The sequence below is a fragment of the Lathyrus oleraceus genome, chromosome 7 (assembly GCF_024323335.1).
Source record: "Lathyrus oleraceus cultivar Zhongwan6 chromosome 7, CAAS_Psat_ZW6_1.0, whole genome shotgun sequence".
Classification (NCBI taxonomy): Eukaryota; Viridiplantae; Streptophyta; class Magnoliopsida; order Fabales; family Fabaceae; genus Lathyrus; species Lathyrus oleraceus.
In genome coordinates, this window is record NC_066585.1 from 522,881,336 (window position 1) to 522,895,847 (window position 14,512).

Below are 14,512 nucleotides of genomic sequence, written 5' to 3' on the forward strand. Positions count from 1 at the left end.
ATTTGAAGTTGAAGATGATATATGCTTGGCATAATGTGCATAGGAAAGGAAGATTTGAGCTTGGTCCGTGCAAATGTGTAGCTTTGGAAGCTTACACTACTTGGGTGAAGAGGAGAGCTTTGGAGTTGAAGATGTCGTATGCTTGTTAAAGACCTATGTCATTGGTTATAGTTGAGCCATCAACTCTCCCTAACCATGATATAGAGGAGTTGGAAGACGCACTCACCAAGATGAAGCAATAGAGATATATATGCGAAAAGCGGTTCCATGCTTTGAGTCGAAAGCATGAAGAGTTGAAGCTTGAGTCAAAAGACAAGGACGCACTTATTGAACTTCTTGAAGACAAAGCAATAAAGAGATAGAGAGAGCCAGAAGGTCCATCTTCCTCTAGTATGCCCCAGCCTTCCGGTGCTTGGAAGAAGATTGTTGATCAGCTTGTCCTTGAGAATGCTCAGATGAAGACATCCTTTGAGTCTGAGATTCAACGCATGCTAAGGAAGTACACACCCGTAGCCAGATCATCTGACATTGTTGCTAGGGGATCCTTAGGATGATTAGTTTCCTTTTCTCTTGTATTTGAACTTTGGTTTCTGAAATTGTACTCAGTGTAATCCTTCCGATTTGTATGAATAGAAAGAGATGTTATGGTCAATCAAGTTGTTACTACTATTATTATTTAAATATATTTGTAAATAGAACTTTATGTGTTCCTTGAAATTAAAAACAAACAAAAATATTGCATTACATGCATCATATGCATAACAGGTTTTTCTTTCGCCAGATTGTCTTATCGATTATTCTTCTATGCTTCAGCCAAGCTGACTCACCGATACAACACTTGTGCTAATCGACCCAAGATCATGGAACATTTGGAACAAGAGAATAGAGAGTTGAAGGATGAAATTGCAAGGTTGACCGCTATGATGGAGTCTGTTCTTGCTGCGCAGAATTAGTCTTCACCAACTCCCGCAACTCCTCCCCAGAGGACTATTATTTCTGAGGTTGCTACCTCAACTATTCCCGTCGCTGATAGCCAATCCGGTCCTTCCATGCCTGCTGGATTCCCTAGGGGAATGTCGTCCAACTTTATGCCTGAAGGGTTTTCACCCACCTTTGTCTATATTCCGAAATCTAGCCCGATCATGTCTGTGCCACCTCCAGTTGTTCACACTCTACCTCGTGTTGAGGACACCATCTACCATTCTGAGCCATCTGAGGGCCCAGATGTATATGAGAAGATGGACGAAATGAAGGATAAGTTCCTTGAGTTGCGAAAGGAGTTGAAGACATTGAGAGGAAAATACATGTTTGGTAAGAGTGTTGTTGAGCTCTGCCTGGTACCGAATGTGAAGATCCCGATGAAGTTCAAAGTCCCTGATTTTGAAAAGTATAAGGGAAACACTTGTCCACTAAGCCACCTTGTTATGTACGCCAGAAATATATCAACTCAAACTGATAATGATCAGTTACTGATTCACTACTTTCAAGACAGCCTGACTGGTGCTGCTTTGAGATGGTATATGGGGTTGGACAGTGCAAGTGTCCGTACTTTCAATGATTTGGGTGAAGCTTTTGTTAAGTAGTACAAATACAACATTGATATGGCGCCTGATAGAGACCAGTTGAGGTCTATGTCTCAGAAGGATAAGGAGACATTTAAAGAGTATACTCAGAGGTGGAGGGAACTTGCTGCCAAATTAATCCTCCATTGGAAGAGAAAGAGATGACGAAGTTTTTCCTAAAGACCCTGAGTTCATTTTATTACAAACGTATGAATGCCAGTGCCCCTAAAGATTTTATTGAAATGGTAAATATGTGGATGAGGTTAGAAGAGGGAGACCGTGAAGGGAGTCTGTCTAAGGAAGAAGCATCGTCCAGTAAGAAGTATGGGAGTGGTTTCTCCAAGAAAAAAGGAGGGGGAAACTAATTTAGTATCTGTGGGGAGGCAGAGGAGGCCTCATGTCATAAGGAGTTCTCAATCGCGTCAGCATCAACATCAAGTTTCTTTAGTGATTCCTATATTTTCCAACAATTCCAATAATCAATCTGTTTCGATTCAACAACAACAACGTCAACAACAACCGCAATAAAGAACCAACTACAATAACAACAATAATCAACAATAAAATTTTGAGAGGAAGAAGGTCTCCTTTGACCCTATTCCTATGTCTTACGCGGATTTATATCCATCCTTGGTTCTCAAGAACCTACTTCAACCCAGAAATCCACCTCAAATTCCCGACCCACTTCCACGGTGGTTCAAACCTAAACTCCATTGTGCCTTTCACCAGGGAGCCCCTGGACATGACATTGAGAACTGCTACCTGTTGAAGTACAAAGTAAAAAAGCTTGTGAAGAGTGTGATGGTGTCTTTTAAGGACCGTGTGCCTAATGTGAAAGCTAATCAGTTGCCCGCCCATGGTAATGCTTCTGTCAATATGGTAGATGGTTGTCCTGGAGAGTATAAGGTTTATGATGTTCACCATATCAGACAGTCTTTGGTTGCAATTCATAGAGATATTTGTTTGGTCAGTGAGTGTGATCATGACCATGATGGTTATGTGATATGCAATGTGAACCCTCAAGGATGTGTTATTGTCAAGAGGGATATTCAGAGGTTGATGGATGAAGGGCTTATCCAAATTTGTCAGTTAAGAGACATAAATGATGTGAATGTAATTGTTACTATGTTCAAGACCCCTGAGCGGGTAGTAATCAAGTTTGATAGCAGCAACAATAACAATGTTAATAGATCGGTATCGACGTTAGTAATACAGTTAGCGGGCCCTTTTCCCATATGCATCCGATAAAGTTGTGCCTTATCAGTATAATGCCACCATGGTGGAGAATGGTCAAGAGATTCCTTTACCAGTAGCAGATTCTATGGTGAATATAACTGATATTGCAAAGGTGAATCGTAGTGGTCGTGTCTTCTGCATGGTCTTTCCGAAGCAGGTAGAAGATGTTTCAATCAGTAAGAAGGTGGATATGCCAGTGGTAAATCCATTTAGTGCTCTAGTGTGTCAGTCTGGTGAATCCAGCAAACTGAAGACTAACAATGATGATGAGGTATTGTGTTTAATTAAGAGGAGTGAGTTCAATATGGTAGAGCAGTTGCTCCAAACCCCATCAAAGATATTAGTGATGTCTCTGTTGATGAATTCTGAGGCACATAGAGAGGCATTGCAGAAAGTGCTAGAGCAAGCTTATGTTGAGCATGATGTTATTGTCAATCAGTTTGACCACATTGTTGCTAACATCACTTCTTGCAATAATTTAAGTTTTTGTGACGAAGAGCTTCCTGATGAAGGTAGAAATCACAACCTGGCGGTCCATATTTCTATGAACTGCAAGGAGGACGCTTTGTCCAACGTATTGGTCGATACTGGTTCTTCTCTGAACGTACTTCCAAAGTCAGCTCTATCCATACTTTCTTATCAAGGTGCCCCTATGAGGTACAACAGTGTGATTGTCAAAGCGTTTGATGGTTCCCGTAAAACCGTCATTGGTGAAGTGGACCTTCCGGTTAAGATAGGTCTGAGTGATTTTCAAATTACTTTTCTAGTAATGGATATCCATGCAGCCTATAGCTATTTATTGGGAAGGCCATGGATTCATGAAGCAGGAGTTGTGACATCTACTCTACACTAGAAGCTTAAATTTGTGAAGAACGGCAAGCTTGTCGTTGTTGGTGGAGAGAAGGCGCTTTTAGTGAGCCATATGTCATCCTTTTCTTATGTTGAAGCTGAGGAGGAGGTTGGAACTCCGTTCCAAGCCTTGTCTATCACTGAAGTGAAGAAAACTGGGGCACCCATGTCTTCTTTGAAGGATGCTCAGAAAGCTATTGAGACCGGCAACACTGATCAGTGGGGTCATGTGCTAGAGATTGCTGAAAACAAGAATAGTGCCGGATTGGGATTTCAACTAGGGTCATACAACGTCAAAGCTAAAGATGTGAAACCGAGTTTCCGCAGTGGAGGGTTCATTCATGGTAATGATCAACACTCAGCCGTTGTGATCAAGGTTGGGGACGATAAAGACGAAGTTTGCGCCAACTTTGTGACGCATGACCAGACTTGCAACAATTGGGTTGTTGTTGATGTTCCTATTGTTTTTCATCGATCTAAGTAATTTGTTATTCACTTTTTTTAAAGAAAAATCATTCTCCTATGCCTAAGGGAGAAGTGACCATTGTTGGGCATTTCAATTATCATCAATGAAATACAACTTTATTCATCCACATCTATGATGTTTTATTTTTTACTTTTTGCTTTTTTGAAAATGGTAATCACAAAAAAAACATAAATAAATAATAATTTTCCATCTCCATAATATTTTGTAACAAGTCACTTCTCTAAAATCAAAATATCAAATCATTATGAAGGTTGGTTCCCCAACCCATTAAATACAATGATCCTACTCCCTCTCCAAACTTTGATTTCCTTGTGTTTAAGGCTGAGGAAGAGACTCATGATGAAGAAATATCTAATGAATTATCTCGTTTGCTTAAGCACGAGGAAAAAGCCATTCAGTCATTTAAAGAGCAGATTGAACTAGTCAACTAGGGTTCCAAAGATGATGTCAAAGAAGTCAATATTGGGTCTCAGCTATGTCCAGAGGCTAAGAGGGGGTTGATCGATCTTCTTCGAGAGTATTCAGATATGTTTGCTTGGTCCTATCAAGACATGCCTGGTTTGGATTCTGAGATCATGAAGCATAGATTGTCGTTGAAGCCAGAACACCCGCCAGTCAAGCAGAAGTTAAGGAGGACCCATCCTGATATGGCAGCAAAGATCAAGGAGGAAGTGCATAAGCAAATTGATGTTGGTTTTCTTCTAACCTCCGAATATCCGCAGTGGGTGGCCAATATTGTGCTTGTTCCTAAGAAGGATGGAAAAGTGTGTATGTGTGTTGATTACAAAGATTTGAATAGGACTAGTCCGAAAGATGATTTTCCTTTGCCACACATCGATATGATGGTAGACAATACAACTAAATTCAAAGTATTTTCATTTATGGATGGATTTTCCGGTCATAATCAAATTAAGATGACACCTGAAGATATGGAGAAGACCACATTCATTACACCTTAGGGAACATTCTATTATATAGTGATGCCTTTTGGTTTAAAGAATGCTGGTGCAACATACCAGAGAGCTATGACCACTCTTTTTCATGATATGATGCATAAAGAGATTGAAGTCTATGTTGATGACATGATTGCCAAATCAAGTAAAGAAGAAGAACATTTTGCGAATTTGTTGAAGTTATTCCAACATTTAAGGAAGTACAAACTCCGTTTGAATCCCAATAAATGTACTTTAGGTGTCTGTTCTGGTAAGTTGTTAGGTTTTATTGTCAGTGAGAAGGGTATTGAAGTTGATCCTGCCAAGGTCAAAGCAATACAAGAAATGTATGCGCCCAAAAATGAGAAGCAAGTCAGAGGTTTTCTCGACCGCTTGAATTACATCTCAAGATTTATATCGCATATGACTGCCACATGTGTGCCTACATTCAAGCTTCTTCAGAAAGATCAGACATGTGATTGGACCGAAGATTGCCAGAAAGCTTTTGAAAGTATTAAAGAGTATCTGCTTGAGCCTCTGATTCTGTCTCCGCCTGTTGAAGGAAGACCTTTGATCATGTATTTGAATGTGCTCGTTGAGAGTATGGGTTGTGTTCTTGGTCAGCAAGATGAGTCTGGAAATAAAGAATATGAAATTTACTACCTCAGTAAGAAATTCACCGACTGTGAGACTCAGTATTCTATGCTTGAAAAAAGTTGTTGCGCATTGGCTTGGGCTGCTAAGCGTCTGCGCCATTAGATGTTGAATCATACTACTTGGTTGATATCCAAAATGGATCTAATCAAGTATATTTTTGAGAAGTCTGCTTTAACTGGGAGGATTTCCCATTGACAGATGTTGTTATCAGGGTATGATATTGAATATCGATCTCAAAAATCTATTAAAGGTAGTGTCTTGGCTGGCCATCTGGCTCACCAACAAATTGAAGATTACCAGTCAGTGCAGTATGATTTTCTTGATGAGGAGATCTTGTACTTGAAAATGAAAGATAGTGATGAATCGTTGCTTGAAGAAGGGCCAGAACCTGGTTCCCGTTGGGGCATGGTATTTGATGGAGCTGTTAATCAGTATGTATTGGCATTAGGGCAATGATTATTACTCCTTAAGGCACTCATTTTCCATTTACAGCTAGATTAACTTTCAAGTGTACGAACAATATATCTGAGTACGAAGCTTGCATTATGGGGCTTGAAGAGGCCATTGATCTCAGAATCAAATATCTTGATGTCTATGGAGACTCGACTTTGGTTGTGAATCAAATCAAAGGTGAATGGGAGACGAATCAACCCAGTTTAATACCATGCGAGGAGGATTTCAAATTTCTTTACAAAGGTTGAGTTTCATCATATCCCTCGAGATGAAAACCGGATGTCAGATGCTATTGCAACATTGGCTTCAGTGATTTTGGTGAAATTCTCGAATGAAGTTCCTAATCTGACTGTAATGTGTCTTGATAGGCCAGCTCATGTGTTTGATGTTGAAGAAGTCAAAGATGAAAAGCCGTGGTATTTTGATATCAAGTGTTTTCTCCAAAGATTTACCCTCCCGGGGAATCTTTGAAAGATAAGAAGACTGTGAGAAGATTAGTTGGAAACTTATACATGAATGGTGATGTGCTTTATAAGAGAAACTTCAATATGGTTTTGCTCAGATGCGTGGATAGACACGAAGCAGACCTGTTGATGACTGGAGTCCATGAAGATTCCTTTGGTACTCATTCCAATGGACATGTTATGGCTAAGAAGATGTTGAGAGCAGGTTACTATTGACTGACAATGGAATCTGATTGTTGTAAGTTTGTGAAGAAATGCCATAAGTGTCAAATTTATGTAGATAAGATTCATGTTCCTCCGACACTATTGAATGTCATTTCCTCTCCATGGCCCTTCTCCATGTGGGGAATTGATATGATTGGCATGATTGAGCCTAAAGCTTCAAACATACATCGTTTCATTATGATGGCTATTGATTACTTCACAAAGTGAGTTAAAGCGACATCATATGCGAATGTAACCAAGCAAGTTATTGTAAGGTTTATCAAGAATCAAATTATATGTCGCTATGGTGTTCCAAGTAAGATCATTATTGATAATGGATCGAACTTGAACAATAACATGGTGGAAGCTCTTTGCAAAAACTTCAAGATTGCACACCATAATTCTTCTCCCTACAGACCCAAGATGAATGGAGTTGTTGAAGCTGCAAACAAGAACATCAAGAAGATCATTCAGAAAATGGTGGTAACCTACAAAGATTGGCATGAGATGCTCCCATTTGCTTTACATGGGTACCGTACATCCATCCGCACTTCAACAGGGGAAACCCCTTTCTCTCTTGTTTATGGTATGTAAGTTGTGCTCCCAGTAGAGGTTGAGATCCCATCATTGTGTGTCTTGATGGAAGCCAAGTTGACTAAAGCTGAATGGTGCCAGACCAGATATGATCAGCTAAATTTGATTGAAGAGAAGAGGTTGACTGCCATGTGTCATGGTCAGTTATACCAGCAAAGAATGAAGAAAGCTTTTGATAAGAAGGTCAGACCTCGTGTGTTCCGAGAAGGTGACCAGGGGCAAATGGACTCCTAATTATGAAGGGTCATATGTTGTTAAGAGAGCCTTTTCAAGCAGTGCTTTGATTCTTACAACTATGGATGGTAAAGACTTCACTCGTCATGTGAATGTTGATGTAGTCAAGAAATACTTTGCCTAAAAAGAAAAGAATAACTCGCTAAGTTGAAAACTCAAAAGGGCGGCTTAGGCAAAAATGAGCGTCTCAGTGGATTGAAAACCCGAAAAAGTGATCCATGCAAAAGTTAGAGACATGAAAACAGAAAATTCATCCCGATAGATTGAGTACCCCGCCTTGGGACAATCTATGCAAAAGTTAGGGATTACGGCTAGTAACTGCATTCGGTTGATCTCCAGTCATGAGAGCAATTTTGAGCAAGTTATTCGGTTCTGATTCATCATTCTCAACATAAGCCAAGAGTGTAGCAGGTATTGAAGTTGGTAGAGGTATTAGTGATCATTGTGTTCAATGTAGCCTTTTTCCATGTAAATTACCATTTTCAACTTTTATAAAGATCTATGGAGTCTCGTCATTTACAGACTACAATTCTATTAAATAAAGTTGAGCTTTTTATCCAATTGTTTCTACTCTTACTTACTCTTCAACTAAATAGAATTGAATTTTATGATGATAATTTTGAAATAAATTAATAAATAAAAATCCTTTTTCTTAAAAATATGAAAGCAATTACTTTAAAAAGCAATCAATTTCAGTAAGGAATATCAACAACAATCTGGGAGCAGGTGAGTTCTAAAATGCGAATCATTGTTGGTTTTCCCCAAGCGGTTGGTTCGGTAACTTTTTCCTCCCCAACAGTAAGTCAGGTTTCCCCAACTGAGTTTGTGGGTCACCGCCGCAGTTGATTGATAGGCTCACATCTTCAACAGTTTGCCTGGACAGAGGCTTATCTCCTGTAGTTCCCAACGGAATCCATTCCTGATTCCCGACAGTGATGATTCTGAGCAGTGTTTGATTTAGTCCCTTGCGAGGTTGTCTCTTATTCGATATGGTGTTGACCTAAAATTTCCCGCAAAGTTGACCGTTCAGATCCTCGACAGATCTTCTCTCTTTCCCCAGCCAGGTTTGAGATATTCAGAGCCAAATGATTTGTATCCATCCCAATCACGTTTCTCCAGTTGGTGTTTCCATCTTGTAGCGATTAGCCGAGTGTTGTAGCGATGATTCAAATCTGTGACGTTTGTATCCTTTGCGATAGTTTTGTCAGCATAATCATCAATCATATACAAACATATTCATACATCAGATATTTCATTATGCATTTTTATCACATTTGATTTCATTATTCTGTTTACCTATTTTGGTGACATTATTTCTCCATACAGGTTTGGTGCGTCTGTACTCCTTTAGTTGTAGAGTGTCAGCCCCTTAAGCAGAAAGAATTTAACCTTTCTCATTCCCCACTGAGTTATTTCCTCGTGGAAGATTATTATTTCAGTTTCCTCCCCGATTAATTATCTAGATGGAACCACTCCCCTTGAGTTATATCCTCATTGGGTTGAGTCTTTGTTTGACCGTTTCTTTCTAGCTCTTACCTAGATAGATACTTTTAGTCCCCCGAGAGTCTATTACCCAGTAACTAGTAATATTCTTCTTGATTTTTGAGTACTTTACTTTTGTCCAATACCCAGTAAAAGTAATCTACTTCCTTTATTTTCCCTAGTGGATTCATTTTCACGTTTCCCTAGGCAGTCTATCCTTGATATGTTCATCCTAATCGGTGACGAATATTCTCCCTTTGTGGTTTTCTATCCAGTAAAAAGATAGTTGTAATCCCTATTTCATTCCCCAGAGAGTTAATCCTTGATATATTCATCTTAACCGATGATGGATTTTCTCCTCTTTGCGGTCTCCTGTCCAGCAACCGGCAGTTGTAAATTCTACTTTCCCCACTGAGTCTATCTTTGATATGTTCACCTTGATCGATGACGAATATTCACTCTTTGGTATTCTATCCAGTAACTGATAGATATATTTCCTACTTTTTCCAGGCAGACTATCCTTGATATGTTCATCCTAACCGATGACGAATATTCTTCCTCTGAGATATTCTTGATATGATCACTTTAACGAGTGACGAATATCCTCCCCTTTTAGTCTTCTTCCCAGTAACCGGTAGTTGTAAATCCTATTTGATATTTTCCCCAACAGACTATTCTTACCCAATAACTGGTAACGAATACACCTCTTTTTTCCTCAGTAGGTCATCCTTGATATGCTTATCCTAATCGGTAACGGATGCCTCTCTGTTAGAGCATAGTATCTTCCTATCCATTAATCGGTAATAAATAATGTACTTTTGGTACTCCTGCGCTGAAGTTCATTCTTCCCCAGTTGAGTTTGAGTGCGTACTTCCTCAGTGAAGGTGCCATTCCCTGCTTGGTTCGAGTACTTCGATTTGTTCTGATTTACCCGTTTCCCCTGCATATTTTTCCCTTATCTCCAGACCGAGTCCTTCCATTGATTTATTTTCATGGAATCCCCCTCTCGTCTCCAGTAGTTTTCAAGTCGTAGCCTGGCCTACGCATAACCTCTTATCCCCAAAGTCTTTGTTTCCCCGGTGAGTTGTTCCTTATGGAATGCATTATTTTCCTGTGGACTTTCAGTCTCTCCAGATTCTTTTCCTTTGTGGCAATTTATTCCCCATAAAGGTTGTTTTAACATTCATATCATATGCATAATGAGGTCTCTTAGGGACCAAAATTTGTTTCTACATGTTGTTATTTAAGTCCATTCTACTGAGTTGATACGAAGATTTTAACTTTCACATTCTCAGTTAGAATGTCCTTAAATAAGGACAACTGTAAGACTCCAATTTTGACCCTAAGATCCCTCATGCCATCTCATCATATGCATTTGCTTAGGGATAATACATTGGCATCCTCATTACCCCTCATTCATTGGGTTTGCAATGGGAGAGGTCACCAAGCATATTTGATTGTATCATACTTTATTTTTCATTATTTACTAACCAAAAAACCAAAAATATGTCAATGTATAATTTGTTGCTTTTGTAGGTAGTGTGCGTGTTCACCCATGCTCCATCAAGCTCATATCTAGGGTTTGACACCCTCAATGCAATGAGACTAATCAAGAGATGGTTCACAATGACTCTAGACATCATATATGAGTACCCATTGTCATACCCCAAAATTATCCCTACCTTTCACATAATCATATAGGTCATTAACCCCAGACATCTGCATATCATCTTTATCCATTCATTTCATTGAATAAGCATGGTTCAATAAGAGGCGACACTTGACTTGAATTCGTGCGTTTCTGGTGCATGAGTGGTTCGATTTTTCATTCATTTGAGTATGGTTCAATTTGATCTACGAATCACATTAGTTGGATTCACCAGTCCATTGCATATGCAGTCCTTAGTTTGTCATCGTGTCATAGCCATTGTTCCGATTAATTCTAACTTCGTATTGATTTCAACTTCCAATTAACTTTTGAAGTTTAAGTTGATTTTGAGGTTTGAAAATAAATTTAGTTTTAGAAATCATTTCGCTCTTTTTTTCGAATTAATTTTAGAAGTTCAAGTTGAGTTGGACGATTTAAATTGATTCTTGAAAAGTCGAATTGGTTCTGGAAGTTTAATCATTTTATGCTAGAGTAAGCACAATTCTTCTTTTTGTTAAGCCCATTTTCAATATCCAATCTTTTTTTTCATTTAACATTTTTTATCCACTAATTCATTCTCTTTTAAGCCCAATTAACCATTTAAATTTCCAATTCCAAATATCCATTATTATCTAATTTCACAATAATTTTCCATTTAATCAAAATCCAATTCTCCACAAAAAATCAATTAATCCAATATCCACATTGGTCCATTTTCCAATTAAAAAAAGAGATTAATTAAAATAAACGGTAAGTGTAAAAGGGTTTTACACCATCACTTAATTATAGACGTTGGATATTAAAAGAAGTTTGACTTTTATTTTAAAAATCTATAAAGTAATATAAACGGGTGATGGTGATGAACCGAAGATGTAAAACTTTTTATACTGACTGTGTATAGTAATTAATCTATTAAAAAAACCCAATGAACCAAATATCCATATTCCAATTGACTGTATCCATAATTCAAACCATGACCAATAGCCACATTTTCAAGTTAAGTGAATTACAATGTTCAGTACCCCAAGTGCAATAGCTGAATGAGACAAAAACAAAGAAACAACCAAATGCAGCGTATGCCAAAAGCTGTAACGTCCATGGCAACGAAAAGCAAAAAAGCCACAAGATGCTATGAACACAAACACAAGTCGTGACGCACAAGAGCCAAAACTCGACGTCCGCGTTGCAAGCTCCAAAATGCGGCAAACTCAAGCCAAACCAGAAACGCGTGTGCAAGCCAAAGCGGTGTTCCGAAACTTCACACCAAGCCACGCCAGCGCAGTACGCAAAAGCTGCATAAGCTGTAAACAAAGCGCGCCGTAAGCCAAATGCGGAAACGTGAACGGCAACAAAATAAGCTAAACGCAACGGTACTGCAACAAAAAGCAGTAAACGGCAACCCGAACATGATAACAAAACGAATTCAACTGCAAAATCGAAAGCACTTTTCCTGCAGAATCACTTTCAAATCACTAAATTCACAACTTTTCTAACACCTAACAAACTAATTGAACCAATTCTAAGCATCAACTAGTAATTAACAGAGAATTTAACAGTTACCAACGTTCAACCGATTCTTCACTAAGAGATGTTAACGGAACCTTGACTCCGTGAAGGTTCAATCCTTATATATATATCCCTCATCATCACTCATCAGGTTCAGAAAAATCATAACCGAAATTAAGATCTCCATCTTCCACCACCTTCAACCCTCACCTGAAATTCCCCAAAACGGAAGAAGAGCAGTCTCTTATCTTCTTTCCGAACTTGGAGCCTCTTCACTCTCCCTTCATCTCCATCAACCTCAATTCTTAAGCCATCTTCAACAACCTGCAATAATCGAAACCAGCTTCAACTCTCCATCGACCGAAACCACATCCAAAACGACATTGAAACAAGACCGAAGAAGATTGAAATCAAAGAAGTGCAGCAGGGAGAATAGAAGAGAAGAAGCGAAGGATACGCGTACCAGTTTTTGCGCACGAATATGAGCAGAGTTTCGCTTTCGTCTTCATCTCCACGCGCCACGCGAGTTTGGTACGCTTCCATTCTGCATTCAGCTTCATTTCTTGTACAAGTCATTGAGTAATTTCGATGTCGGTTGATTGCGATTCGACGCCGATAGTGAATGTGTACTCGAAGTTGTTTTCTAGAATTCTTCGTAAGAGGATGAAGGCGCGTTCGTGGTTCGCCGTTCTTCTTGGCGTTCGCGCGAGTTTGAGTTGGAGTCGAGACGGAGTCGTGTGTTTCCGTCTTGTCGTTCCGGTGTTGGAAGCACGACGACGAGAAGTTTGTCCGTAGCCTTCTCCCTGCTGCATGAAGGACTTTGTAGGGATGAACCTGGTTGTGAGGTTCAAACCTGGGCTTTGTTGCCCCAACATTGCAAGGCCCAATGGTCTTTGTCTGCAATGTGTACCTCACTCTATTGCCCATACACCCCCTCCCTGTGTGGGCCTAGCTTGATTAAGCCCATGCTGATGGATCAATTTGGTTTAATAGGATAATTAGGGATAATTTCATTAATTAGACTTCAATTGTAGTTAATAATAATAGATAGTGGTAATTAGAGTACTAATTGATTGCTATTTGTTTAGATAGAATTTGAATTGTAATTAGAATATTAATTAGGATAATGAGTTTTAGAATTTAATCTTTGTTAATATTTTAGGAAATAATTAGATAATTTTGTGTAGAACTTTAATTAATAATTTTGTTTAGATGAAATTTAATAATTGTTTAGAACTTAATTTTTGACATTTGTTTAGAATTGATAATTATTTAGATTGATATTTGGTTAATATTTTAGAATTGATATTTTTGTTAATTGTTTTCTTGAATATTATTCTACTTTGATCTAACATCTAACAATTAACATCTAATTCATTTTATTTCCGCATTCTAACATTTAACTCTTTTAAATTCCTCACCTAACTTCTAACATTTAATTTTTGGCATTTACTTTGCTTGTTTTATTTTGCTTTATATCATATTGTACATTCATATCACTCTTCATCTCATCTTGAAAATGGACTTAAAAATGACAAAGACTTAAAAAAAAGATAATTCCCAAGCATGTAAAGGACATTGGACAATGGACTTAGAGATTGTTGTTAGGACCCCTTGCAAAATACTTTGGACAAACTTTTGACCCGAACATGGAAAGGAGCATTCAAGACTCAAGAACTTGTAATCTTTTATGTGCTTTCTAGTTTAGGATACTATGCACACATAAGGCTTTCTCTTGGGCTACCTGACAATGAGACCTTTTATTTCCTGCACTCCCTTGTACTTTACATGTACCCTTTCCCTTTCCAGATGTATGCTTTTACTCACTTTCTTTATTATTGCTTGTTAGCTATTCCTTAGGCATTAGGAACGATTACTATTTCAAAATCAATTAACCAACCCTTGATCCAACGTCAAGCGGTCTTTTTTCAAATCAAACTCAAAAACACAATAAATACGATTAGGATTGTACGTCACGAGCCTTAAGTGGTAAAGAAGGGATGAGAATGGAGTTTTCCTACACTTGTTCTGAATGCTTCGAACACAAGACGTTTGGCTTGGTAGTTTGAGGTGTTCACCTTTGTCCATAGTTTTTAGTGCAATATGAAATCAATAACACTTTCTCAATACCTAAAAATAATCCAACTCATTCAAATCTTTTGTTTGAGCCTTAGGGCGACACAATTGAAAATCCTTCTTCAAGG

At 38.5% G+C, this 14,512-nt stretch overlaps 1 long non-coding RNA gene across 2 annotated transcripts; it reads right to left on the bottom strand.

Moving 5' to 3' along the window:
* Positions 1 to 11,728: 11,728 nt before the first annotated feature.
* Positions 11,729 to 13,127, bottom strand: LOC127106818 (uncharacterized). Of its 2 annotated transcripts, none has more exons than XR_007795503.1 (3): positions 12,772 to 13,127; positions 12,367 to 12,632; positions 11,729 to 12,103 (listed from the first exon to the last, which is right to left on the bottom strand). It is a non-coding gene; the product is annotated as an uncharacterized LOC127106818 (long non-coding RNA). The 2 variants fall into 2 exon arrangements; XR_007795502.1 differs by having other exon boundaries at positions 12,363 to 12,632.
* Positions 13,128 to 14,512: the final 1,385 nt, after the last annotated feature.